The sequence below is a fragment of the Ambystoma mexicanum genome, chromosome 14 (genome assembly GCF_040938575.1).
Source record: "Ambystoma mexicanum isolate Mex_15411 chromosome 14, UKY_AmexF1_1, whole genome shotgun sequence".
Taxonomy (NCBI): Eukaryota; Metazoa; Chordata; class Amphibia; order Caudata; family Ambystomatidae; genus Ambystoma; species Ambystoma mexicanum.
This window is the reverse complement of record NC_090940.1, coordinates 433,881,945-433,909,940: the sequence shown is the minus strand read 5'-3', so window position 1 is coordinate 433,909,940 and position 27,996 is coordinate 433,881,945. Positions and strand designations below refer to the sequence as shown.

The following is a 27,996-nucleotide window of genomic DNA, read 5'->3' as shown; positions in this document are numbered from 1 at the left end:
GTTGTATACAACAGAGTAATATCGGCCAAGCCTTTGTGCAATTTCTAATGGTTGGTTTAATACTGGGGCCTTTTTCCCTCATTTTATAGATCGTTCTTTCCGCACTCTGACCTCTAATGTGTGCCGCTAACACTGTATAGACTTTGTCGCCTTTTTTGTAGTACCTCCGCTTTAAATAGCAAAGCTGTGCTATTGCTTTCCCCTTCCAGACATTGTTGAGTTCTCATTTTAATTCCCTTACCTCACTGAGTGTTTCACCCATTGGTCAGTCACACTTTTTAGGGCCGTTTCTCTTTCCCTTGATTGCCCGTTTCATTCTAGATTCATGTAAAAGCCTCTCCATTTTCTTCAACACCCGTCAGAAATAAGCCACGAAAAGTCATGCCTTGCAAATTCTTAGAAATCCCAATAGACCTGCAGGGTGAGTTCCTTAGTTTACATATTTGACCTAAGAGAAATGCACTTGCCTCAAGGTGACTAGTGACAACAATTTTACCTGTGCTTTTTGTAAAGTGGTGCAGGTCTCGGGAGGATATCACAGGCGCAACCGGCTCGCCTTGGAAGCAAGATGACACTGAGCAACACAGTTTCGATCCCCGGGTCCGCGCTTAGAAACCTTTCGGTATTAAAAGCGTTCTAAATAACCCATCATAAGCACGGTTCATATTTGGTGCAATGCGGTCAAGCATGCACAGTGAAACTTGTATTTGCCATTTACTGCAAACAAAGGTGTTTGCAGTAAATTAAAAATAATTTTGAACTTCCCCATACTCGCCAAATGGTACTCACCGTTCCTAAAAACTACTTGCCAATGCTAGTGGGCTAGTATTTGTATTTTTGTATTTATTGAGCATTTGTTAAGCTAGTAGATTTTGCGAGCCCTGAAAGCAACTTTGGCCGCTTCCCAAATTGTGTTAATTGACATTTCCCCTGTATCATTCCACTGCAAAAAGTCTTTAATTTCCTTACTGAGGGTGTCCCTGAACAGTATGTCTTTACAGATCCACCGCTTATCCAGTGGATACATGGGCCTAGATCGAAGTGCAGTCCACACATCATGGCCAGACCAACCTATTATTTGGATACCGGCCTCAATGATATTATGCTCTTGGGCTGCATCTATCAATATATAAACTATTCTGGAAAATGTGTGGTGCAGTGGCAAATAAAAGGTAAATGCTTGTGCTTGTGGGAGGATCATTCTCCATGTGTCTATTAGATAGCGTTCCAATAAAAGGGTGTGTAGATTATCTCTCTAATGAACTGGTGGTGCTATTGCTCCCACCCTCAGTGAGGTCCGGTCCAGTCCATGCTGGATCCGCCCTTATATTTAAATCCCCTCTGCATATAAGTATCCCGTTTTCCATGTGTTTAGAAACGACATAACTGCGTTACTAGTTGAACGTTATTGCCGATTCGGTGCATAAACAGAGCATAGTGTCACCTCAGTGGGGTTTATTCGGCCGTTCCCTGCTAAGTCGCCCCGCCATCCCCCAGCTAATTTGTGAGATTTCACGACACAGATTTCTGAAACACACAATAAACCCACTTTATTTTGTGAGAACAGACCACCATAGGGCACCTTCTAACTCCTTAGATCTAAGCACATACCCCTCTCCTTTCTTAAATGTAGTCTCCTGCATAAAGAGTACATCTACCCTGATTGCTTGAACTCCTTTAATACCACTGATTGTTTCTGCAGGGAATAGAGATCTTTTACATTCAGGGACCCGAATCGTACCCAGTTGTCGAACATCATCATACATCTTTTTGCCCTTCATTCATGATCCCCATTCGTGGATCGTGCAGAACAAATTCTCCTAACATCCATCCCCTTTTCTTTCTCATATTACCCCTTGTGCTCCCTAAACTAGTATACAAATAAATGGCAAAGATTTTCATTAAGTACCACAAAGTCCCATTTCCCTATCCCTAACACTACCCCACACCAACAACCGTGTCAGGGTTGTCCCCCCACCCCTAATTATGAGACTCCCTCTGAAACTAGGGCCAACCAGAAGAGACGCCTTGACCTTAATTAGGTCAGTACAAATCAGAATGCAAACACTGCAGTGCTGCTCTTTAAATAGCAATAGTGTCATGCCTGTTTGGAAACCCCTCTTTACACAGTGAAGCCGGAGGCACAGCCCCAACGAGACCCCTATGTGTCAACAGTCTAAACCAAACCGAAACCAATAACCTTGATCATGGAGTGCTGAGTCTGCAAAATTTCCTGGAGCCTGCAGGGCATCCTCTCCTTAGTCGAGATTTCTGACTCCCATCACTATAACCTGGTTTTGCGAATAGCGTCTCCAAGATCCGAGCTATGGTCTTCCGAAGTCAATCTCTTCAAGCCTCCGGCCCCTTCTCTCTGTGTTACCCTATACTCCTCCTCTACACTCAAAGCACAGTGAAAATGGGAACCCCCATTAATTGTATCTAATGTCCCGATCTTGCAACTACTGAGACATGGGCAGCACGCTTTCCTTTTTGTTAGGGTCATTGCTGAGGAGTCCTGCTATGCGTGAGCCCTCAAAGTTTTTGTCCTTTCTCTCTCGCCTTCTGAACAATATCCACCTTATGTTTGTAAGAGTGCCACTTCTCTACAACGAATTTCGTACCATTTGGAGGTTTTCCACCTGCATTAATCCTATCGAATGCTATTACAGGTGTAGTGATTTGTCATAAAAAGCTATTGACAAGCGTTCTTACCCAACATCCCAAGTGAGGGAGCACAATCACCCTCAGCTTCCTTTAGGCCCATGATTTGCATGTTAAAACGCCTCTCTGTGTTCCAGGTCGTCAATTTTGAAGGAAAGATCCATTTCCCTTTGTTGCAAGTCCAAACGCGTCCATCAAACTTTATTTCCATTAGTATTTGTATTTGTATTTATTTTATTTGTATAGCGCAGACCAGGCCCGGAGGCTACCGGGCGCATCCCTTAAGGCAATGGTTACATAAGTTGCATACAGTGATAATATATCAAACAATAAATATGGCATAGAAATAGACATAGGTAGGTAGTACAACGATACATGGATTGTCAAGTAGTACTTCCTTACATAGGTTATTGCAACACGTTTTCAGAATGTAGCTTAGGCATTAGAGGAGGCGAGCCAACATTTGGCTCTATGTTTGAAAAGGTTGAGGGAGGGGAGGTTTCTGATAGTCAAGGGGACAGCATTCCACAGTTTGGCTGCCAGGACTGGGAAGCTAGAACCACCAGCTGTTTGGAGCTTGTATCTAGGTATCAGTAGGCTCTGGTTCAGGGTAGATCTAAGTGAGCGAACTGGAGTGTACAGCGTGAATCGTGAGGAGAGATAAGTGGGGGCCAGATTGTTCATGCATTTGTAGGTAAGGGCAAGCGATTTTAGTGAGATCCTTTGGGTGACTGACAACCAATGAAGGTTCTTCCTGGTATCCGAAATGTGTGCAGATCTGGGGATATTGAGGGCTGCCCTGATGGCGTTATTTTTGTATGATTTGGAGCTTGTCTAGGTTACCCTGATTAGTGCCCTGGTACAATGCATTGCAATAGTCAAGTTTAGACATGACCAGGGTCCTAGCAAGGGTAGTACAGTTGTGCGAGGAGAGGAAAGGGCGACATGCTGTGATCAGCTTGCAGGTATAGGCGGCGGCGGCCGCAACTGCATTAGTTTGTCTGTGAAGGGAGAGGGTGAAGTCGAGGTAGATTCCAAGCGTTTTTGTGTCTTTGGAGACTTTTATTATATTTCCATCGATGTTAAAGGAACTGAACATAGGGTTCAGCTTGTTTAGTCTTTGCTGAGTACCTAGGATGAGGAGCTCTGTCTTGTCGTCATTGAGACAGAGCTCATGTTGGGCCATCCATGTTTGAATGACATGGTAAACATCATTCAAGGCTTTTGAGTCTAATGTGTAATCACCCGTGATGGGGATGAGTATCTGGGTGTCATCAGCATAATTTGTGTAGGTGACACCCAGTTAGTCAAGCACATCAAATAAGGGTTTAGTAAATACATTGTAAAGGGTAGGGGATACACACGATCCTTGGGGGACTCCGCACGGGACTGGTGCAGGGTCAGCCGCGGAGGTGGGCGAGAATACCCTCATCCGTCTGTTATCCAGGAAGGATTGAATCCAGTTTGTGGCCATGTCGGAGAAGTGAGCTGCAGTTTTCAGGTGGTGACAGAGGATTTGGTGATTAACCAGATCAAAGGCAGCAGATAAGTCTAATAGTAGTAACAGGGCTAGTTTACCTTTGTCTTTGAGATTCTCAATTTGGGTCTTGAGATCGAGGAGGGCTGTCTCCGTACCGTGCTTCGGTCTGAAGCCGGATTGTCTCGTGCCTAGTAGGTCGTTTGATTCCAGATAGTTCTGTATCTGAAGATAGGCTGCTCTATCTAAGATCTTTAGCAGAAATGGGACCGTTGTGATAGGTCTATAATTGGTTGGAACCTCCGGGTCTAAGGTGGGTTTTTTTAGGAGAGGGATAACCCAAGCATCCTTTAGGTTATTGGGGACCACTCCCGATTGAAAGGAGGCGTTGATGAAAGAGGTGATAAAAGGAGCGAGGTCATGAGCCGACTCCTTAATGATCGGGGCTGGACAGGTGTCCCCTTGGCAGTTTGAGGGTTTTAAATTGCAGATGATTTTTTCAACCTCCAGAACGGTGAGTGGTGTGAAGCTGAACGGCACCGGGGAGTCAAGGGTTATTATTTTAGGTGGCCTGGTATTGCTAAATGTAGGGGTGTGGAGGGTATTTTGTTTGGCGTTGATTTTGGATTGCAAGGTGGATATTTTGTTGAGAAGGGCATTTTGTATATTGTTGCACCAGGTGCTGTCCTTGGTGCACGTGTCCGGGGCAAGTGAGGGAGATTCTAGCTCTTTAAGGATTTTGAATAATTCTCTAGTGTTCGATTCTGCCTGGGATATTCGTGTGTTGTATGTCTCCTTTTTGGCTTGTAATATGGCCTCCTTGTAATTAAGAGAGGTGATTAGAAGGGAGTCTTTATTGGCAGCACTGGGGTGGCTTTTCCAAAGGGCTTCAGCCTTGCGCTTTTCTTTGCGCAGCGGGTTGAGCTGCGGGGTGAACTAGGTGTTCAGGTGGGACTGTTTGGCTTTACGGATTTTTAGTGGAGCTAGGCTCTCAATGGCGTTGGTCATTAGGCTGTTATAAGTGTCTACTAGGACAGTGGGGTCCTTATCCTTCTGCTGTGCAGCAAGAGTGTTCAAGCAAGGGAGGATAAGAGGAAGCAGTTTCTCCCTGGTGAGATCTTTTTTATTTCTGGTAGGTATAGCGGGGGCTATGGTAGGTATGGGCTGGGGGTTGGTGGCTGGCAGGAGGAAGGTAATAACATGATGGTCCGACCAGGCGCATGCATCATTAGAGGTGACATTGGTGTTACAGTTAAGGTCGGCTAGCCAGTCGAGCGTTCTTCCTTTGATGTGTGTAGGATCACGAATACGCTGCTGGAAGCCTAGGTTGGAGAGGGTGGTGTCTACTTCAGTGGCCTAGGTTGAGGTCTCCTAGTAGCAGTATCTGAGATTTGGGCTTGGTGTTAGTCGACAAGGTGGATGCAACCTCATCTGTGAATGAACCCAATGGGCCTGGAGGTCTGTATATAAGGTGGAGTGTTGCTGTATTGGTAGGAGAGAGCGATAGTTTCACTGAGAGAGATTCTGCAGAACTAGGTTGTATGAGGGGAGCAACTCTCATAACGATTTTGTTGCTGTGAATAAAAGCGACTCCACCTCCTTTCGACAAGTTGGAATGGCGGTCGTTTCTGATAATGGTATAACCCTTGGGTAGGGATAGAGCGAGGAGTGGGCCAGAGGCGTCATGTAACCAGGTTTCGGTAATAGCTAGGAAGTCAAGGTTCTGGACCGTGATGAGGTCAGCGATGTCAAGGGCGTGCGCCGTGAGGGATCTAGCATTGATAAGGGCTCCCTTGAGTGCTGCGATGGGTAAGGTGGATGGTAGAGGACTAGGCGTTGCGGTAGGGTTGGGCAGTGGAAGGGCAGAGCGATTGCGCAGAATACAAGGTGGTCTAGGCAGTCTAGTTCCAAGTCTGCTATTCCTTTGTTGTAGAGTACAAGGGATGTTTGGAGTGGATTTGGTAGCGAAGTGCTTGAGCCAGAGGGCTGGGTCATTGAGGTAAGGGTTCGATAGAGGCTCGGGATGGTAGAGCATGGTTGATGGGAGAATAAGTAAGGTCTTAGTTTTACTTGCGCGGTGGCTGACAGCAGTGCAGGCTGATAGTCCTAGGAAGACTCTGAATACAAGGTCAATGCTGGCACAGGTTCTTAGCTGCATGTCGCAGCTTGTATTTCTCAGGGGACAGAGGATATAATTATATGGGTTCAGGACAAAGGGTATAAAGGAGTAGAGGTGGCGCGACTAGGCAGCCAAGCAGCAGTGTAACTCAGGTCAATAGGCACAGTACAGGGACATCTAGATGCGAAATGGCACAATTAGGCAGCTAACAGCAGTGCAAATCAGGTAAGTAGGCACAGTACAGGGACATCTAGATTCAAAATGGCGCAATTAAGCAGCCAGCAGCAGTGCAAATCAGGTCAATAGGCACAGTACAGGGACATCTAGATGCAAAATGGCACAATTAGGCAGCTAACAGCAGTGCAAATCAGGTCAATAGGCACAGTACAGGGACATCTAGATTCAAAATGGCGGATGCTGGGATGTGGAATGAGGCGGCCTCAGCCTCGTTTCGGCGCCGCAATGCTCCCGGCATTGGAAGGTCAGGCAGGCCTCGAGACAGAGTCAGGCAGGCCTCTGTGGATCTCTGCGGCGGCGAGGGAGGTTTGGAGGCAACTTCAGGGAGGGGGAGAGGGCTCCTGCCCTCTTCCCTTGGCAGATGGAACGGAGTGGGGACACAGATCGGAGGTTAGTTGATTATTTTCTAGTGTTTCAAGTTTTTCTTCAACTTCTTCCACCCTAGTCTTCAGCTCAGTCATGGCTGCAGTTACGCCCCTTCTTCATGGATCGGATTTCTTCTAACAATAGGTGCACATCAGCTTTGGTGGATGTATCTTGATTGGCTTCTGGAATGCTTGGTGTATTCTCTATACTGTTCATTCCTGTTCTCGTCCAATGTGTGCCTGAAGCTCTGCAATGTGAACACTGTGTGAGTGTCCAACATGTATCACCCATGTGTAGTAGTGTGGATTTCTTGTGTTGTCTAGTTACATAAGGTGAGTAAAGTATTTCACTTGGGTTAGGAACACTGCACCTCCAGATGCAACCGCTCCATGGGTAGGAGTGTGGGTCTAGTTCAAGGATCCAAAAGGTGTCACTACTCTATCCCAAGGTATGTAGGCTCTGTAATCTTCATCCCTGCACTTGGGAAGACCAGCCTTTATTCAACCTAATCTCTATTCACACGCAGTATCCCAAGACTCTCTTAGCTCAGTTGAACTTTGAAACACTTGTGTATAAGTGCATGTGTGCATGATAAATAAACAACCAATCAATCCCAGTGTTGGAATCCCTGCTTCCGGTGGGCCCTACTTGTGTCAATATAGTGGCCGTTAAGTCGAATATTCCATGAGGGGCTTTCAGGGTTTAAGCGGCATTCATTAATTGCAGGTGGGGTAGTGGTTTAGTCGCCTCTCAATCTCTCAACATCCCACGCAGACAGCTTTTGGGGTATGTGGTTAAAATGTGCCGCCGTATGCTGAACCTCACAGTAGTTTTGTACAGAGCCTGCGCAAGAAGTCCCCGCATGACTGACCGGAATCATCGGCCCTGCTCTGGTATACAACTCAGGCTACACTTCCAGGTGGTACTCAGAATCTTCCTGTTTTTTCGGGCCGAGTAACATATTGCCACAACGTCTTTCAGTAATGGCCTCTCTGTACCGTTCGGTCACTCCCAAGGGGCCTCTGTCCAGGCGTCCGTTATGTCGTTAGTACGCAGTGGCCTTCCAATGAACTAGGATGGGATAATTTTTAGGTGCTGCTCAGTTGGTTCTCAGAGTGTCACGACGGTGACCAGTGCGGTTCTCTAGATCGCCGTCTGTACAGAGCTGCACTCCCACGACGTCCCCAGACTGCGAAAAGCTACGCCACCCCTTACGTGAGCCCGCTGCTTCTTCGTCGCTCTGTTATCAGGGGCGCATTCGGTTTGTTGCTGGCTTCTCTCAGTTAGTCAGGGGCTTGCGTCCTTTTACCAGCAGCTGCCATACCCCTTCACATAGCAACGGTACACCAATCTATAACTGCAATTTCAGTTGGAGTTACTTGGGGAAGGTTGATGACATTCTAAGCTGCTCTATCGTCTGTGCCCCCTGGTGGTCTCCCCTTCTATAACTTTTTAAAGACATCGCCAATCAATTTCAAAATGTGCTGCTTAAGTCATTGCCTGAACACCCCCGTCTACTATCCCAGATTGTCCCTTTGTTCTGAAGCCTGCCTTCTCTTCATCTTACCTTATGACAGTAAGTGTTTGTATTAGTTGTGTTCTGTTTTTTTAGTACAATTAAAGACCCTATTTTTATAGAACCTGGGTTGGGCATTCTTTTATTTTGGTACTCCAGTACTATTTTTGTTCTATTTGCTTCTGCACCAGCTCACCCCCTTCCAAGAGAGTATAGCCTGCCCTCAGCCTTCAATACCATAAGAAGCGAAGGAGGTATAGTTTTCGGGATATTCCTGTTTCACTTTTACGATTGGAATTATTATTGGTTTAGCAGTAGTGCGAGGCTGAGTAGGAGTCATATTCACGATTCAACTTGGGAAGGAAGGACAGCTCAGGGGCAACGCGTTTGTCTTGGAAGCAAGACAAGGCAGCGCAACACAGGATCGGACCCCGATCCCGCGCTTAGAAACCACTCATTGGCATTAAGCGAGTTATAACTGGACAATTACAATATTACAATATCCTCCAGAACAGCAGTCATTTTGTCACAGGAAGACACCTTGATTCCACATCAGGCAACAAACACGTTTGCACCTGTATGTGCACTCAACGGCACAAGGAACAGGGGGTCAACAAGCTGGGAAGGATGGACATCCGGGGGCCACACCCACTTAAAGAATAAGCAACAAACATATGGCAGTGTGTTCTGCTGAAATGAAGCAACAAGGGTCCTAGAAGAACAGGACCACGCCACCCCTCCATACAAAATTAATAAGCCTCCCACCAAGTAAAGAGGCGTGTGTTATTAAGTACGAGAATAAGACAAAAACGTTGTGGCTGTAGGGAACTACGTGGGTAAAAAGGCACAAGGATACGCTGTACAAAGCATGCAGATCCACCAATCGCACTGCACCACATTCCCTGTAATCACTGCGGGAAGGGAAATATGAAAGTGTCTGAGAAGAGAGAAGGAATGGGAAACACCAGTTTCAAGGAGAACCAATAACCTGCCAAGAACCCTGGGAGGGGAGGGTGTGGGGTCACTCCAGCTGTACAAGAACTATATGTTTGAACTGTGAACATAGGCAAGGGGCCTATGGTAAAGAGTTAAAAGGGAGGGAATCAGAAGCCAGCAGCCATCCCTTTCCTTTGGGCAAGGCCCAAAAAGTATGTCTTGGTTGTTTTGAGTTTTCTTTTGAGTATTAGGGAGAGAAATTAGGTTAGAATAGACTTTCTCGACAGAGGACCTAATTTGTATTTAGCCATCTTGACAACCTGACAAGCACCCCTTTTTACCTTAATTTATAACGAGTAGGGCTTAGTATCAAAGAGGTGGGGAAATATTAGGTGTTTTGAATCAAAATGGAATAGTCATTTTGAAAACCATGCTTCCTTTCCTACTGATTCTGACCCACTACATCAAAGAACACATTTCACACCTTGAAAGATTGTTGCATGCTTTAAGAAAGGCCACCATGACCATGAAATCATCCAAGTACCAGAGTGGTCAGGGTTTGGGGTAATGAGTGAAAATGCCTTTCTACTCATCGAATAGAAAAAAAGACAGATTTAGCAAGACCGCTCTGATGGCACAGAGCAGTCTATCTAAATCAAACTGTCATGCCCTTGCTGCACATGAATGCGTGCAGGGCCCGACACGGGCTGGCCAAAGAGAGACGGCCTGGGAGCAAGTTAAGTGTATTTAGGGCGTGTTTGTACGTGTATGTGTGTGTGTGTGTGTATGCATGCATGCATGTCTATTTTTGCCCTTTGCTTGTACCGACTGCTTTTCTGTAACCTGCTTGCCCAGTGACTGCACTGCACTGTTCTACTCTTACCCACTGCCCCCCCGCTCTTACTCACCCATGGTGCTTTCTGTTTCTCACCCCCCTTGCCCTCTCTTCCATCCTCTTCTGCCCCCCTCTGGCTTCCTCTTCACCTTCGCAGGGCGTACCTCCGATTTGTACCCCTCCCCGGAAGGCCTTTAAGGCTGGTAACCTTCATTTTACCACTCTCACTGTCAAACACTCCTCTGATATCTACCACCTCCTGGAAGAACTTCACCTCGATGTCCTCTGTCTCACTGAGACATGGGTCATGGCCAGCTCTGTCACAAGCTTTGACACACTCCTCCCTGACGGCTACAAGATCCTCTCTGCACCCAGACCCACTGGTCTGGATTGGGTGTAGCCCTTCTCTTCCCCGAGTGGGTGCCTGCCTCCATCATCCCCACGCAGACATACTCCTCTTTTGAATGCAGTGTTTTCTTTCTTTCTTTCTTTCTTTCTTTCTTTCTTTCTTTCTTTCTGGTCAGATCACACCTGTTCTCTCCGAGTGGGCGAACCTCTCCTCCTCCCTCCTGATCTCAACCACTCAACTACTCCTTCATGGTGACCTCAATATCCATCTAGACTCTCGCTGTACTCTTTTGTGACCTCTTAGATTCCCTCTGCCTTTCTATCCTCCCATCTGGCCCAACTCACTCTGCAGGGCACACGCTTGATGTTTTGATCTACTCTGACCTCCACCTCTCCATCAGTCTGACCACTCCTCTCTCCTGGAGTGATCACCCCTCCTCTCATCTCATATCTCTCCCTCTCTACCCCCAAGGCCAAGCCATCCCCAACACTGCCACCTACCTTCTTGGACATCTGGCCCATGAAACGTGCCAGTTGAGGCTTTCGCCGCCACCTTCTCCCCTCCCCCACCCCCCTCCGCCTCTGGCCGACTCACACCCTGACACAGCCCTTTCCATGCTCTTCTCTTCTATCTCTGATACTCTTGATGCTCTTGCCCCGGTCATGAGGATTCGTTTGAAGCCCAAAGACAAGTGCAATTCTTGGTAAGACTCGGACCTAGCTACCCTCAAATGTAAGTGCAGGGTGGCTGAGAGGAAATGGAGGGCTCCTTGTTCATCCTCTGACAAACAGGCCTGCCACCTGCTCCAAAGGCCAGAACGACTGTCAATACTAAAAAGAGCACACACCCAAGCTATGTCTCTGCGGCATCAAAAAACTCAAACGAATCTCTTCAAAATCCATAAGGAGATTGCCAACCCTACTGCAGTCTCTACCTCTCCTGTCGCCTCCCAGGCCCTTTGCACAGCCATGGCCTCTCACTGCGTCTAAAAAACAAGGGCATTCTGTCCACCCTCTCGTTCCCTCCCTCTCTTCTCCCTTCTCCTTCTGCGAACGCTAGCCCTCCTGCAGCCGCCCCCACCCTCTTTCTTATCCTGTCCGATTTCTCCCCTGACGAGATCTCTAGACAAGTCCAATCTATGAAAGTCTCATTAAAACAGGTTCTTCCCTGTTCCTCAAAAACCATCAAGGACAACATTGACAGCCCTGCTCCTGCCCTGGCCGATTTCTGCAACCTCTCCCTCGCCTGGGGAGCCTTACCCTCCCCTCTGAAGCACTCTTGTGCACCCTCTTCAAAAGAAACCCACAGCCGACCCTTCTTGTCTGGCAAACTATCGCCTGATCTCCATCACTCCCTTCCTGGGCAAACTCCTGGAAAAGCGGGCCATTTCGCAGCTTAACCCTCACTCGGATTCTGTTGGCTGCCTCCACGACCATCAGTCTGGCTTCAGAGCAGCCAGAAGCACGGAAACTGCTCTCTTGAACATCTGTGATGATCTGCTCTCCAACCTTAACTAACATCCCCTCTGTCCTCACCCTACTCTATCTCTCTTCTGCCTTCGACATGGTCAATCATACCATTCTGCTCAACTGTCTGTGACAACCTGGGTATCACTGATCAGGCTTTGGCATGGCTGACCTCTTTCCTCTCCGATTGACCATCCCAGGTTCAACTTGGGTCCTTCCTTTCCTCTATCTTCTTCTCTACTTGTGGTGTTCCCCAGGGGTCTAACCACTGTGGCTTTTCAACCAATACCTGATAAAACTCGCCCATCGCATTGCCGTTTTCTGCTCCAATTTTCAGTGTTATGCAGATGACACTCGGCCACCTCTTCTTCGCTCATCTCTGATTGCCCGCCTGCTATTCAGGAGTGGTGTGCCGCTAATGATCTCTGCCTGAATGCCAGCAATACTGAGATCCTCCTCATCGGCACAGCCTCTCCCTCCTTTTCTGTCACCTTCTGGCTGGCCTCCCATGGCCCTCCTCCTACACCCACCTGCGAGGCTAAGAACCTCTGGGTCATCTTCGAATCCATGCTTCTTTTCTGCCCACATCTCTAAAGTCTAGAAAAGCATGGCGGGAGCCACATATTAGGCCTACGATAGAGGTGTTATTATTTGGGTGGCACCGCACGTGCCATTTCCGCTGCTTCAAGCTATGGGAGACCCGGAAGGCAGGATGATCGTTATGAGGGGTATGTTGGAAAACCGGGAAGTGTGTATCGTAAACTTATATGCCCCCAATCAGGATACAGCGGCTTACTTCCGGACTCTGTATGGCAAGATTAGCCCCCTATTAGGCGGCGGGATCCTTTGGGGCGGAGACTTTATTGTGTGCTTAATCCTAAGGTTGACAGATCAGATGGCAAGTTAGACAAACCCACTCCAGCTGCAAAGGTGTTACAGGCCCTCCTGAGAGACTTCGACCTAGTTGATGTCTGGAGGCAGTTGCACCCTGCAGATAGGCAATACTCACACTACGCAGCGCCACACGATCTGCACACGAGGCTGGACTACGTGTTCACCACTACAGAAATGGCTGAAGAGATGAGAAGCGCGGAATATAAGGCCAGGGTGCTCTCGGATCATTCCCCCCTGGTCCTGGAGTGGTGACACCAGCCTTCTAGGGCGTGGATTCCTACTTGGAAGCTTAGAGTCGAGGCTCTGCAGGACCCGGGATTCCGGGAGGACTTAAGGGAGGCGATCAAGGAGTACTTTGAGATCAATACTGGCAGTGTTCGATCTATGGGAACCGTGTGGGAGGCATTCAAAGTGGTAGTGCGGGGGGTTGCCATATCGAAATCTAGAGGGCTCCAGGGGGACATAGAGCGGGAACTGCGGGGAATGGAGGAGGAGTTGGAGGACATCATGCGCAGGGGAGGCTCCTCTAGTGAAGAGGGGGTCAGGATGAGACAGCTGCAACAAGCTAGTGGTGAACTCTGGGACAGGCTATGTAAAATAAGCTATAAGAAATATGTGGAGAGACAGCATGTGGGAGGAGACAAGCCGGCAGGTTGCTGGCCTGGCTATATAAGAGTGAGGTGCCACGGCCGGTGATAAGGGAAATTAAGGGGGAGGGAGGCCGGATCGTGAATACCCAGGAGGGTGTGAATGATGAGTTCCTGGGATACTATAAACGCCTCTACGAGGACCCTGGCGGATCAAGGGACCATGAAATCCTGGAAACGCTGGAGGATATAGGCCTGCCCACCTTGGATGACTTGGAACGGGCGGACCTAGATGCCCCAATTACAATAGAAGAACTGGAGCTAGTGATTCAGCACCTGCCCACCTGTAAGGCTCTGGGGTCAGATGGGCTCCCTAGTGAATTTTACAAAACCTACAAGCAGGAGCTGCTCCCCCCGTTGCTAGCTATGCTCAATGAGGCGTATGAGTGTGGCAGGTTGCCGAAGTCCTTGCGAGAGGCGATGATCATTCCGCTCCTAAAACCAGGTAAACCTAGCACGGATTGTGGTTCATACAGACCCCTATCGATGCTCAACCAGGATAGCAAAATCCTCACGGCAGTGCTGGCAAACAGGCTTAAGCGAGTCATTGGTAAACTTATACATCCTGACCAAACGGGCTACGTCCCAGGCAGGAACATAACGGATAACCATAGAAGATTGCATCATATTATAGATCAAACAAAGGGGGACCCGGGTGAACTGGCGATCGTCTCGCTTGACGCGGTTAAGGCCTTCTATTCAGTTAGATGGCCCTGGCTGTTGGCGACTCTGGGAGGCTATGGAATGGGGCCAGGGTACCTTAGGTGGGTTAAACTGTTATACAGCTCCCCAATTGCTAGGGTTAATATGGGTGCTACGATATCGGATAAATGGCAGCTTGGCAGGGGCACTAGACAGGGCTGCCCTTGGTCACCCATGTTATATATACTAGCGTTGGAACCATTGGCCGTCTGTCTGAGACAACAGCACGAGGAGATAGGGATCCGCACTGCCGGCAGTCTGCATCTTGTCTCATTATATGCCGATGATATACTATTGTATCTGCGCTTCCCAGAAGAGAACATATAATATATTCTGCAAGTAATGGAGCAGTACGCCGCTCTTTCTGGCATAGCGGTTAACCCCAAGAAATCCAGCATGTTCCCCCTGGGGAAATACAGGTTTGTCCCACCCAGGTGCTTGCCGACATTGCCAGTACCCTGGTGCACGAAGTCGTTCCGATATCTCGGAATTGATATATACCATACGGCAAGAGAAGAACATAAACATAACACGGAAAAAGGCAGTAGAAGGCATTAAAAATAGCATGGTATCTTGGTCCAGACTACCCTTGGCCATGATGGGGAGAGCTGCTCTACTGAAGATGGTAGTCTTGCCCAGACTCCTACACTTTTTTTGTAAATATCCTGCATGTGATCCCTAGGCGCTTTTTCACTAGTCTCCACAGTTTGTGCAGGGGCTTTATTTGGCATAACTCCAGGAACAGGGTGGCGCTCTGGAAATTACAGAATTCGTGCGACAGGGGAGGAATTAACTTGCCGAATTTTGAATTATATTATTTGGCGGAACAGCTGCAGTATGTGGCGAGGTGGCTGTCTGAGGAGGAAACGGCTGAAACCAGGCTGTTGTGCATGGAACCGGCTCCTTTCTTCCTCCGAGAAGTATGGCTGGCCAAGGCAAGGGTTCTAAGGATGGTTGGCTGTTGGTGCTTGGCTGGGAGATATGCCACAGGGCATGGCAGTTGGTGGGATACCCAGCTCCGTTTTCTATGCAAGTGCCACTTGCGGCGCTATGTAGAGGACCCTCAATTGATACACGGGGTCCGAAAGTACTGGGAACCGATGGGCCTGGCCACCCTGGGAGACATGGCAAGAAGGGGAGGCACTGGAATTCCAGAAACTGATAGAAGACACCGGGGTGCATAAGGGGCAGTATATAACCTACTCCAGAATGGTTAAACAAGTGTGAGAGAAGTGGCCGGCGGTAGCGTTATCTGAACAACCGGATGCCGCCATGGAGACAATATATGATATTTTGGAGGGTGGGCATGAGATATCCCGAATATATGAGCTGCTGGGATCTAAAGTGAGGAGGGAATTGCTCCAATTGAGACTACTCTGGGAAGAAGAGGTGGGGGAGCCCATGTCGAATGGACTCTGGGATAGGGCCCAAAGATATCATAAAAAGGTGTCCCGGAACCCAAGGCTCCAGCAGATCCAATTATATGTCACACATAGAGCATATCTCACCCCCAGGAAGATCGCCAGGTTTGGTGGTCAGACGACTCAGATGCCCCAGGTGTGGGGAAGAGGAAGCCGGGATGTTACATATGTTCTGGCCCTGTCCGGAGGTGGGAAGATTTTGGTCAGAAGTGAAAACACGCTTGGCCGGAAAAGGCATCACGCTGGAGGTGTAATCGGCCTGGGCATGCATCCTAGGGGGTTTCCCTAGGCCACATAATTTAAGATGTGCTGGAAGGCTGCTCGGAGGCTAAGGATGGAGTTGTGGTGGGCAGACCTCACGAAATGGGCAGAGGCAGAAACGGCGGCTTGGTTTGACGCTGTCTGTAGGGGAGGGGAGGAAGAGGTAGGACCCCTAATAGAATGGAGGCAGTTGGCGACTATGGTGGGCTCCCCCCTGCCCGATCGCAGTGATGGTGATGCAGATAATATGATAACGATAGGCCTGCCGATTGAAGAGCAGTCTGATGACAGACACATTGGCTCAAGTTCAGGGGGTAGGTGGGAGAGGGACCAAGGAATGCAATTTGTAAACGTTTTGCAATCGAATTTGACTTAATTATTGCAATGTTTGGTGTGCTGATAAAAAATAAAATAAAAATTGTTTTAAAAAAATAAAAAGTCTCGAAAAAGTCAAACTTCCAACTGCAAGTCAAACTTCCAACTGCACCTCTTCAGAGGTATTCTTCTTTTCTTCTCCTTCCCCCCAGAAGCTCACGGTCTCTTGAGCCCTGGTTCTCTCTAAGTTGGATTACTGCAACAGCCTCTTTCTTAATCTACCTGCTTGTACTCTCTGCCCTTTGCAACTCACCCAGAACAAGACTGAGCAACTTGTCCTTGGCCTCAAACCCTGGGATCGTATCTCTCCAGCCCTGAAATCGCTTCATTGGCTTCCAGTGGCTGAAGGATTAAATTCAAGACCCATTGCATTGTTAAGACCCCTTGCATTGTCCACAAGGCTTTCTAGGGCCATCCAGAATATCTTCAACTCTCCCTCCATAAACACCTTCCCTCTCTAGCTCTTCGCACCTCCAACTCCCTCATGGTTAGTCGTTTCTCAAAGAAACGAGCTGGGGGTAGATCTCGGTCTTTGGCTGGGGCCTCCCTCTCGAACAGCCTCCCTGCCACTCTAAAACTTGAGGAGAACAATCTCTGGTTCCAAAGGCACCTCAGGACCTTCCTCTTTGCTTCTGCCTTTGCTCCTCTTCTCTTCTGATCTGTTATGCTTTGGCATTGTGCACCTGGTTACCCTCCGATTTCGGGTCCAGGTACTTGCTCACCCTGCCACGCACCCGCACTGCCTCCTGGCAACCCTTGAACTTGGGTCTGTATCTGTAACCCTACAGTCCCCCCACTTTTCAGACACCCCCTGTCTACCTTCAACCTAGCCCTTGCCACTTGCTGGCTGCACTACCACGGTTTTTATTTTCCTTTGCTCAGCACTCCCCCCACCCCCCCCTTTCCCCTGCACTTTCTCAATGTCACTGGGCCTAGTAAGATCGTTGTTTTTGTTCTCCCTTGTTCCCCTCCCTTGCCTCGTCGCACTCTGAAACACTTGTGTATGAGCGCGATACAAATAAAATATCAATATGCATGAGAGGAAGGGGGCATGTTTTTGGTGGGGAAGGGAGGGGGCGAGAGGGTAAATGTGTGTTTGCGAGAATATGTTAGAGAAGAAGAGTATTGTGTTGATCTGGGTAGGAGGTAGGGATACTGAAATTAGGGTTTCGGGGGTAACCCCCCCCTGACGTTCAATAAATCCAGCGGGAGTGGGTGGGATTGCCTTCCCAGGACGTGAGGGTCAGGGAGCGGGGAGGGGGATGAGCAATATCATATTTCCGCATTAGAAGGCCACACAAAATCGGCCGGAAGAAAAACTGTCTTTTTTTTGTGTTCAGCCTTTAAAATGCAGAAATATCGCATAGAACTGGGTTTTGTAGTCTACATTCGTTATGAGGAGGCAGGGAGCAAGATTCAGCATCTCGCCAGAAAGATACAGGCTGTCCAAGACTGGGAGCCCTCTAATACTCAAACTATGGTGCGAGTCATTGTGGGCCTCAATGGGTTAAACAGGAATTTAATGGCCGACTATAGACCACAGAGATCTGCCACACTGCAATCACTTCTCGCAAACACACACAAAGACTTTCATTGTGCAAACTGATGCTTCCAAATAGGAATTGGTGCAGTCTGATCTCTTCTGGATGAGTGTAGAGAACATCCTTTATGTTTCATCAGTCAGTCTCAGACTGAAAGCTGTGGTGTGACACTGAGGAAAAGCAGTACTTTGCCATAGCATGCTCTTTGAGAAAGTTTAGACCCTACTAAATAGGATCGACTCTCAAGGTTTGGACGGACAACATGCCCTTAAAGTGGCTGATTAAGATTAAGGGAGCGAAGCCTGGGTTACTAAGGTGGTCCCCAAGTATTCAAGGCTTTGACTTCAGCATTATTCATAGGCCAGGGTCCAATCACTGCAATATGTATAGTATGTCCAGAATGTATAATTAACTGGATCAGGAGACTTATGTTGTTAGGTATATCTCCAGTTATTAATACAGCACGCCAGCTTGTAGGTCCTTGTTTATCTTTATTCATCATACTCCCCCCCCCCCCCCAGCCCTTACATTCCAGAGCCTTTCTTTACCCTTCTAACATTCTACATTCTATCTAGACTATCCCTATGCTAATATGTGAACTACCAATACATAACAACCTCCCCTTACTTATCATCTAAATGCTTATCAAACTGTAAACCAGAAATGCTTATCAAACTGTAAATTACTACATTTGTTCAAATAATCTCTCTGGCCTGCGAATTACATATCATGTCCAAGTTCCGGGGTTCATCATTAATATTCATGTCTCTATGATCCAAACGACCATCTGTATAACAGTCTTTATTCCTAGAATCCCCTTCACCCAGATTCACACTTCCATCAACATTTGTTCCCCCTTTACTTTGGACATGCCCTGCACTACAATCCAATAACTCACCTTCCTCCGGATATAACCATGTTAAATCAATGTCCATGTCAGAGCTATTCACCTCATTTGCCCCATTCACCTTACCCCGGCCACTCCTTTCATTTCCTCTCTCCTCACACCCACTTTGTGCAAGTTTTCTGAAAAAGGATACATTTCTAATTATTTCACCATCAACTCCAGCCGCCGTAACCATGGATCCCTTTATGTTTTTGACTTTTAAGACCATCGGCCTATATTTAGAGTCTGTCTTCCTTCCTTGTTTCTGTTTCACTATCACAGCATCTCCTTCTTGTAACTCCATCTCTGTTGCCTTCCTTTTGCGATCCATCCACTCGTTGGTTATCAATCGCTTCATTTGACCCCCCTCTCGGATTTCATCATCCTCCTCAACTGTATAATCCTCCACTCGGGGAAGTCGAATTCATGGCCGATACCTAATCATCAATTCTGCTGGAGTGTGCCCTGTCATTTCATGAGGGGTATTTCTATAGCTCCTTAACATCTGCGACACTGCTTGTGGAAACGACACATTGTCTACAACAGCCTTTTCTCTGGTCCTTTTTTAAAAGGTACTCATAAATATTTCCACCATCCCATTTGCTTGTGGCCACAAAGGCGTTATCTTCTGATGCCGGAATCCCATGTGGGATGGGAAATTACTAAAATCATGTCCTTGGAAAGGTGCGCCATTGTCTGTCTTGACCGTCTGTGGTATTCCCCACTCACTGAAAGGTTCATCCAATACCACTACAACGTGATGAAATGCTGTGGATTGGACGTGTTTTACCAGCAGAAACCTTGAGTATTCATCTAAGGCCACGAGTAAATACCCTCCTTCTTGTAAAGGACCAAAAAATCCAACGCTACTCTTTTCCATGGTCCCTTGGGTAACGGCACTATATGCTTGATTAGCAGGAGATGTTATTTGACAAGCAACACAATTCTATATGGTATCTTCTAAAATCAGATCCATGTATGGAAACCATACTTTATTTCTTAAAATTTTCTTTGTATTTACTAACTTCTTCAGATCTTTCATGTCTCCCTCTTCCAAATTCTTTTCTTGATCAATGCATTGCCATTTTCCATTCCGTGTGAGCTCAATCGCTACCTTTATCATGGGATCATTCTGACTTTTGTCCACAAATATCTCTTTTGTTATCGCCAGGGGCAGTGCATTTAGTGATATATATACGATATGTACTGTTCCGCTTCCCTCTGCATTTCCTGATCCACGATGTTCACCAGATGTCTTGATAAATAGTCTGCTGGGTTTGCATCCTTCCCTGGCCTATGTACAATCTTGTAATCATATTCCTGTAATCTCATGCCCCAACGCTCAATCCTGGGGGGCATTTTAACTCTTGGGTTCCCAAATATTGAAATTAGTGCTTGATGGTCCGTCACCAGTACAAACGGCTTTCCAACTATGAAGTGGTTGAATTTCTCGCAAGCCCACACAGCAGCGAGGCTCTCCCTTTCCGCCTGTGAGTAGGCCTGTTCGATGTCACTCAGCGCTCTACTAGTGTAAGCAATAACTTTCAGATGTTGGTCTTCCGATGTTTCATCAGGATTCACTTGTGCCAGTATTGCACCCGATCCTACAGGACTAGCGTCAGTAATCACTTCACTGTCCCATTTTGGGTTAAAATATGCCAACTGTCTATCGTTCGCTAGTTCTCCCTTTATATTTTTGAAGCTCTCTTCACACGCTCCACTCCATGTAAATGTCACATCTTTCTTCAACAGATGTCTCAACGGCTCAGTGAGCGTATGTATCTTGCACAATATCCCACCATTTCAAGGAAAGATCTCAGCTCTCCTACATCCTTTGGAGGTTTCAAATCCAATATTACTTTTACTTTATCTGGATCTGCTTTCATGCCTTCCTCAGAGAATATAAATCCAAAGAATTTTAGGCTCAGATTATTGATTTCACAATTTTGAGCATTCAGCGTTAGCCCACTCTCCTGCAACACTCTGCGTACTTGTCTCAAAGTATCATCATGCTGAGCCTGATCAATCCCATATACAAGGATGACATCGCTATAATTGAATGCATTTGGTACTGGCGCCATTACTTTCCTGATCGCTTCCTGAAATATCTCAGCAGCTGAAGAAATTCCGAAACTAAGTCTCTTGTACCTAAATAAACCCTCGTGGTACTAAAAGTGGTTATTGGTCGAGATTCATTGTCAATTACCAACTGGTGATAGCCCTGGTTCAGATCCAATTTACTGAATCTCTTAGCCTGGTTCAAAGCGAATGATCATGTCCTCTATATTCGGACCTGGATGTCTCTCCCTCAATATGGCCGTGTTTGGTATCCTCATGTCCACACATAGTCGAAGCTGCCCATCAGCCTTGGGAACTACCACTAGTGGAGAGACCCATGGGGTCAGGCCATTCTCAACTCTTTCGATGATGTCGTTATCCTTCAATTGTTTCAGTTCCTGTGATACTTTTTTCTGCAGATGAAAACCTACACGTCTTGGGTGTTGTGGGACTAGCCGAATCGAGTCATCAATGTGTAGATGTACACTTTTGGATTTCAACTTCCCAACTCCTTGGAACAATTTTGGGAATTCCACCTTTAGCTTTTCTAGATCCACTTTTTCTTTGATTAGGAATCCTATGTTTAGGGACTTCGAGGGATTGCCTTGTATCTTTTCATACTGATTATATTGTACACTAATGAGTCCCAAATTGGTTACAGTCCTGCAACTGATGAGGCACCTGCCAACTGTAGGGGTCTTGAAGACATGTATTTTGGCTGGCATGCACCACCCCATGTGGATTAAATCGCAGTGGAACAGCCCTATGTTCAACAGAGGCTGTTCTGCTCCCAACTGAAATATCACAGCCTTTGATGTACTTAGAGGATATCGCTCAGCCACTTTTCTGTACATCTCCGCACTCATAACATTGACTGTAGCTCTGGTATCCACTAGGAAAGGTATATCTTCTCCATTCAAATTCACTACCACCTTTATTGCATTCTTTTCGCTTTCTTTATTGCCTATCAATCTCACATATTCTCTGCTATATCTGTCATATTCATATTCTCGTTGGTAATTAGTAGGCTCCACTTCTTCCTCATATAATGTAGTTGATATTGGTGGGTTCTCATATGGGTCTTCATATTTTACTCCTCCTTGAACTGGGGATTCATTATTAATTGTTGTTCTTTGTCTCACATTCTGTGCTTGTTCATCAGTTGTCTCCATTTGTAATTCATCCATGGCCCTAACAAACCCTGGTCGAGTCGTGTGCGGACTTATTCTTGTTCCCGAATATAGCCGCACATCTTTATCCCCGGGGTACTGTCCTCCACCACCTCTTTGGCTATTGTATCTTCTATTTGGCATGACTTGTGATTCATAAGTGTTAGGTGGAGTGTTCATTCTTTCTCTGCACATAGTGGTTCTCCTGCCCACATCTCAGGCATAGTTGGCCCATCGCAGGGCATGGCCCTTTTATGCGGAAATTCAAAGCCACATCGGTAACACCGTCTTTCTCCGTTGCCCCTGCGCACCAAGTTTGGTGATCCCATTGCAAGATACCTTCTTTGCCATTGGACATTTCTGTTCATGACAGCGATAGTGTCCATCTTTTTCAGGTTTTCTACGTTTGCCACCTGAACATCTACCCTCTCATACACCCTGGCAAGTTCCAATACTTCCTTCATCGGTAAGGGCTTCTTCAGCAGATGTTTTCTAAATTGTGATGATAAACACCCTTCAATCACTCTTAATCGTATTGCCTCATCATCATTAAAATTGGTGAATGCACAGAATGTGGACTTTTTTTTGCAACCTTAGCACAAATTGGGCTATTGTCTCGTGAGGGCTCTGTGTGCACTGGTTGAAAACATACCTCTCATAATCCCTATTGAGTGGGATTATTATTTGCGTATTGATTGCAGCCACTAACAGTGGGCAAGTCATTCTTTCTTGAGGCGGAATGGTTTTTATGATGCTTTTTATTTCCTTCCCAACTAAGTTTGTGAAAATGTCCATTTTATTCGGTGCATTTTGATCCCCTACAGCTCTCAGGAATTCCTCGAATTCTTCAATCCACTCTTGCCATCTCTGGCCTTGTGTCTGTTGTGGATCTAGAGTGAAAGGACTTGGTCTCCTCAGGTAGTTTAGAGGATTTGTTGAAATTAGAGTGCTTCCTGATGTTTGGGGCAAACTCTTGTTCATTTGCATCTCCAGCTGAATGTGCGTCTTCAAGTGACATTCTTGTGTAGTTCCCTTATTTTATTTGTCCTCTAAGATTTTTTTTTTTGGAGCTTATCCTCGTTTTATTTTGTTCTGTTACCTTCTCTTCGTTCTCACATTTTTTATTATCAAGTCCACTTCTTTGTTTAAATTTAAGTGTGTGCTTTCACTGTCTATGTTTTCTCCACAATTGCTTGTTTCTTATCAGTGTTGCCTGTCTTTGTATAATATTTCCTCAATTGTGTTCTAGCGCATGCTGTTTTCACTTTTTATTGTATTCCGATTTGCATTTTATTCCGATCAATAATATCGTTTCCCTTTAGGCTTTCTGTGCGTTTAAACGTTTGTCTCTATTGCTACAAAACTACCCGTGCCGATGCACTTTGTAATGAGGCGGTATCCCCAAGATGGCGGCACGTATTCCCACGTCGGTAGGTTCTTTTCTCTAATGTTTTCCTACTGTTTGCTTATTACGGCGCGTATACACACGCTCGGAGGCTCGCGCACCGCAGTACGTTATGTTCGCGTTTGAAAAATGCTTTCAATGCTTTCCTTTTCCTCGCAACCAATGCTTCCATATTATTTTACTAGCAGATGTTATATTTAGTCCTCCTACCTCAAATGTAAATAAGTTCATGTGCTGTGCCGTACTCTCGTATTTACCGTTTCGTTTTCCTTTTGTTTCTTGTTTCTTCCGGCGTCCGTGTTGGTTTATTCAGCTTCGCCTGCTCTCAGGACACCCTTTCACTCACGGCCAGTTTATCCTCGTCGCCATTGTTATGTTAGGTATATCTCCAGTTATTAATACAGCACGCCAGCTTGTAGGTCCTTGTTTATCTTTATTCATCATACAACTGACTTCCCCAGCCCTTACATTCCAGAGCCTTTCTTTACCCTTCTAACATTCTACATTCTATCTAGACTATCCCTATGCTAATGTGTGAACTACCAATACATAACAGAGACCCATCCAGAAGAATAGCGCCTGTCCCCAATCAGAGGCGGGGGAGGAGTTGAAGGGGGAAAGGGGAGGAATGTTAGGAAAGTTTGTCCTTTCGATCCTTTAACAGCCTCATCCTTTTGAGACCTCGTCATATTTGTGGCCTCATCTGGTTTTCTCTTTCTGACAAATCAAGTGCTTTTACCACTAAGCTTGACAGTTCAATTGATTTCTTTGGGCAACAATGACCAGTCCTCTTGGCTGTCGGTGCAGGGGAACCCTCACCCCAGGTTACCTTTTTGTGCAACCTTATTGGCTCCATTTTTTTTTACCTAGGGTGGATGTTCCACCTAGGCAATGTGTTCTTGACAGGCTGGTGGCAGTGCTAAGCTTGTTTTCGTTTTTACTAGTGCACCTTTATATGCATTTTTGATCAATGTAGTGGCAACAATGGCTCACTCATTGTTTAAGCTAGTTATCTGAGAATCCCTGGATTTGCTGGCTGCTGTCCTCTTATTTGGTAGTAGGTGTGGCCATATATGGTTATGCCTCTACAGAGGATTATCCAGAGTTTGGGAGGAGAACACCCATATGCTGCAATCTGGTTTGGACGGGGCAGAGTCCTGGATACCATAACCTACATCCATGTATTAACAGATGTCATGGATGCCTCATAGATGGTTATCTAAGATTGGATAACATCTCAGCATTTCAATGCTGCATGTCTAGCGTCATGTGGGCTGGTGTGGTCCCTAGCCCAGAATTATCTTAATCTTCTGTGGTTTTGGAGCCATTCACTAATGGACTATTGGAACCTATACACAAAGCAACGTAAAGACCGAGGAGGAACCAGGCACACTGTTTTAAGTGCCATTGTCAAACCAAACCCATGTACGGCTGCCTCCCCTGACCAGGGAAAGCCATGCAGAACAATTCCCTGCCTCCCTGACCAGGGAAAGCCAACAATTCCCTCCCTTGAACCAGTAAGCCCAACTTGTCGCACGGTCCAACGCCATCATTGGCGAACTCCTGAATCTTGTGAGACCTACACATCTGCTCCAGTCTGGAAGGTCTGTATATGCATAGTGAGGGGCTCCATGTGTGTCTGGGTACAGAGCATGCCTCAGTTGCTGCTCTCAAGTTGCCTGCATTATCGGAGGACATATTGGTTGACTCCTCACTCATTTTTACCGCCATTGTTGGCTGCACTCACCCCGCACCATTTGCATCTTCTGCCACTCTTCAGTTTCATGACACTCCAAATGGAGGTTATCCTTCATTGGATTCAGAAGCATTAACCAGAACTGCAAGTCCACAAAGACCAGAACTGCCTCTAGACGGACCAAACTCGGACACCTGAACTTACCCATGTACCCACGACTCCAAACGCCTTCTTCATTGCAAACTTAAGTTAGAGTAGGGTCTAGGTCGTCGGACTTACCTTATGCTGCTGGTCTTGAGGGGGGTACGTGAGGTTTGCTTGCATACCCTTTTTGTTCCACCCATCAAACTACAACAATCTCAAAAGGGCATAAAGGCCTCATCTGCAGCGACCCTGTGTTTCTGCTTTGGTGATTGAATCTAGACATAGGAATCTCATGTGGGATTCCTCCGACTCCCCAGATAGGTGCTGTCCTACTTGCGACACTCAAACTGGCAGGTGCAAACGGATCTGGAGTCAAATCATAACTGCATCTTAATAACTCCCAGTGCCTTATTAAGTCTTATGAAATTAATTTCATAATACTCAAGCTCAAGACTCCAGGCAGCCTGGAGGAGGCTGCTGGTCAACAGACCAGGCTCTGCCGCTCAGTTGCTCCACCCACCACCTACTTCACCAGTCCCCTTTTAGGCGTCTTCATCACTCACATTTTAATGAGTACACAGAAATGTGACTGAATCACATCTGTTCTGCGCAAACTACAATGGCTCCCTCTCCAAGCTGTTCAAGACTGCATGCATCATCTACAAAGCAGTCACAAGTAACACCAGCCTATCTTTTCCAGTACTGCATTAAAATAAAAAATACCATGATTAACTGATATTTTACTTTTATCTTAAGTGTGGAGAACGCTTGGTCAGGGGCAAGAGCAGGACTTAAGACAATATTTGGAACTTTCGAAATACGTTACGTTCAAACCGTGTATTCCCGCTTTAAACTTCAACTGCGTCATCGAGAGTTTGCCAGCAGTAGTGCCAATGTACCAAGTTTAAAGTGTTCTCGTCTCCCACTTTGGGCACCATTTACTATTTCGTGTTAATATATTTTGTGTTTGGCTTATAGTTGCTCTTGATGCACATTTTTATTAATACAAAACACATACACACAAAGTGAGTTTGACACTGCACACCACCTTGCAAGGACTCTCTGAACGCCACACCAGTAGTATTCAGAAAGGCTTAACAGTAGATTTGGTCACCATGACTAAGAACGCTTTGCAGAAAAGGATATGCTTATTCTTTGTGTATAAGCCATTCACTAGAGGTGAACAGAGTCAAGTCCAACAACATGGTCATGGGTAAAAGGAGGAGAAAACTCAAAATAAACTAGCCTTATTTTGATGGTGCTCTGCTACAATCAGTGGACCATATTATCTCTATGAATTGCGACTGGACAAGGCATACATTTGTGCTAGAAGATATGGTCCATAACAATTATGGTAGGGTAAAGAGCTTGGCCAAGTATTAAAAAGTTCAGCAGCCAGCAACTTAAGTTCACTGGCTGTGTATTTTGGGCACTCTGCATACTAAGAGCTGCAGAGGTATAGGTCTTCAATATTACATGTGAAGGTTTGTAAACTGTTGAAGTTAGATTTGGCCAATTATCTTTAGCCAATTACAATGCAAAGACCAGGAAAGGTAATAGAAAAAGTCTAAAAGTACTGCACTTGCGATGGTTCTTTCATATCAATTTTTATGATTTGCAAAAACAAAGTGTCCCCCAGACATGTGCTGAAGCCTATTTTACTGTGCATGTAAGCGAGAGAGGTTAATGAACCATACACCTAGGAGCCCAGCAATCATTTATTCTCTCCAAATTATGTTTAAGTATACTTGACGTAGCAGTCGTTTTTAATAAAGTATACATCTGACGAATACGTTTAGGAATTAAATATTTTGCCCTGTATCAGTGTTATTTTATTGTATATTGTTTGAGGGATTTTTTTTAAAATGGGAAAGAACAATTATTACATTGCCCTCCTCTGGCAGAAGCCTTTGTTTTTACTTGCTAGCAAGCCTGGACATTTCATATGATAATTTTCTTGCCATAAAATATTTTCCTGTAGTGAAGCCCATTGTGTTTAGGCTTTGCTTTCATCTCCCCACAAACCTCCCTTTAGAAGATGCTATCACTTAAGCGTGTATTTGATGTTCTCTGGGCCTGGTCATCCCAGGTGGTTTCCTTGGATTTTCTCCTTTGCTTCTCAGGAGTCCTACACAGCTTAAAAGCATTTTGCTAAGAGTCCAAGGTCAGGCCAATCCTTGTTCGTCAAGTTCTGCTGAAGCACATTCTACTATTAGAAATGCTTTCCCTGAAGCAATGTCCCTTGGTCGGATACGATTTTGGAATCCATGACCCACTGACAGGAATTCATGTCAGCAGGGACCCCAATTCAGAGCACTTATTCTAGATGCAAGAGGTGTGATAGGCTTGACGCTACACTATTTGACTCGAGTTTTGAAACGCTTTTGTAAATAAAAAATATTTTACGAACTGCATTTTTTTAAATTTAATTTTTTGTAGCATGGTCCATTCTTTTGAGTCCCTTACCGTGAGGGCCTACCATACCTTGTGCTCAATTAGAATATACCGAGACGGGCAGTCTGGCCAGTTTCAATAGCTCAGCGTTTGTGCTGTTTTTGCCGGCTACCATTTACGAGACTAATTTTATTGCTGTACGGTCTACTGAATTGTTTAAGCGACAATACAAATTACTGTTTCTACAACACCACATTCCAATGTCTGCTACTGTGGCCGGACACTGGGCTATGCCTCCCGAAAAGAGGTTGCAATAGTATACAACAAGGCTGAGGTTAAGTTTGGGTGAAGACCTGATCTTCAGTTTTGTTAGCCTATTATAGTCTCCACCAAACCACAGAAATGCATAGTATTATCAGACACATGATTTAAATACAAAAC

The 27,996-nt window shown here is 46.2% G+C and overlaps 1 protein-coding gene across 1 annotated transcript in view; it reads right to left on the bottom strand.

Annotated features, from left to right (window-relative positions):
• NPC2 (NPC intracellular cholesterol transporter 2) overlaps nt 1-27,996 on the bottom strand; it is a 224,165-nt gene that overhangs the window by 11,740 nt on the left and 184,429 nt on the right. The window lies entirely within an intron of this gene.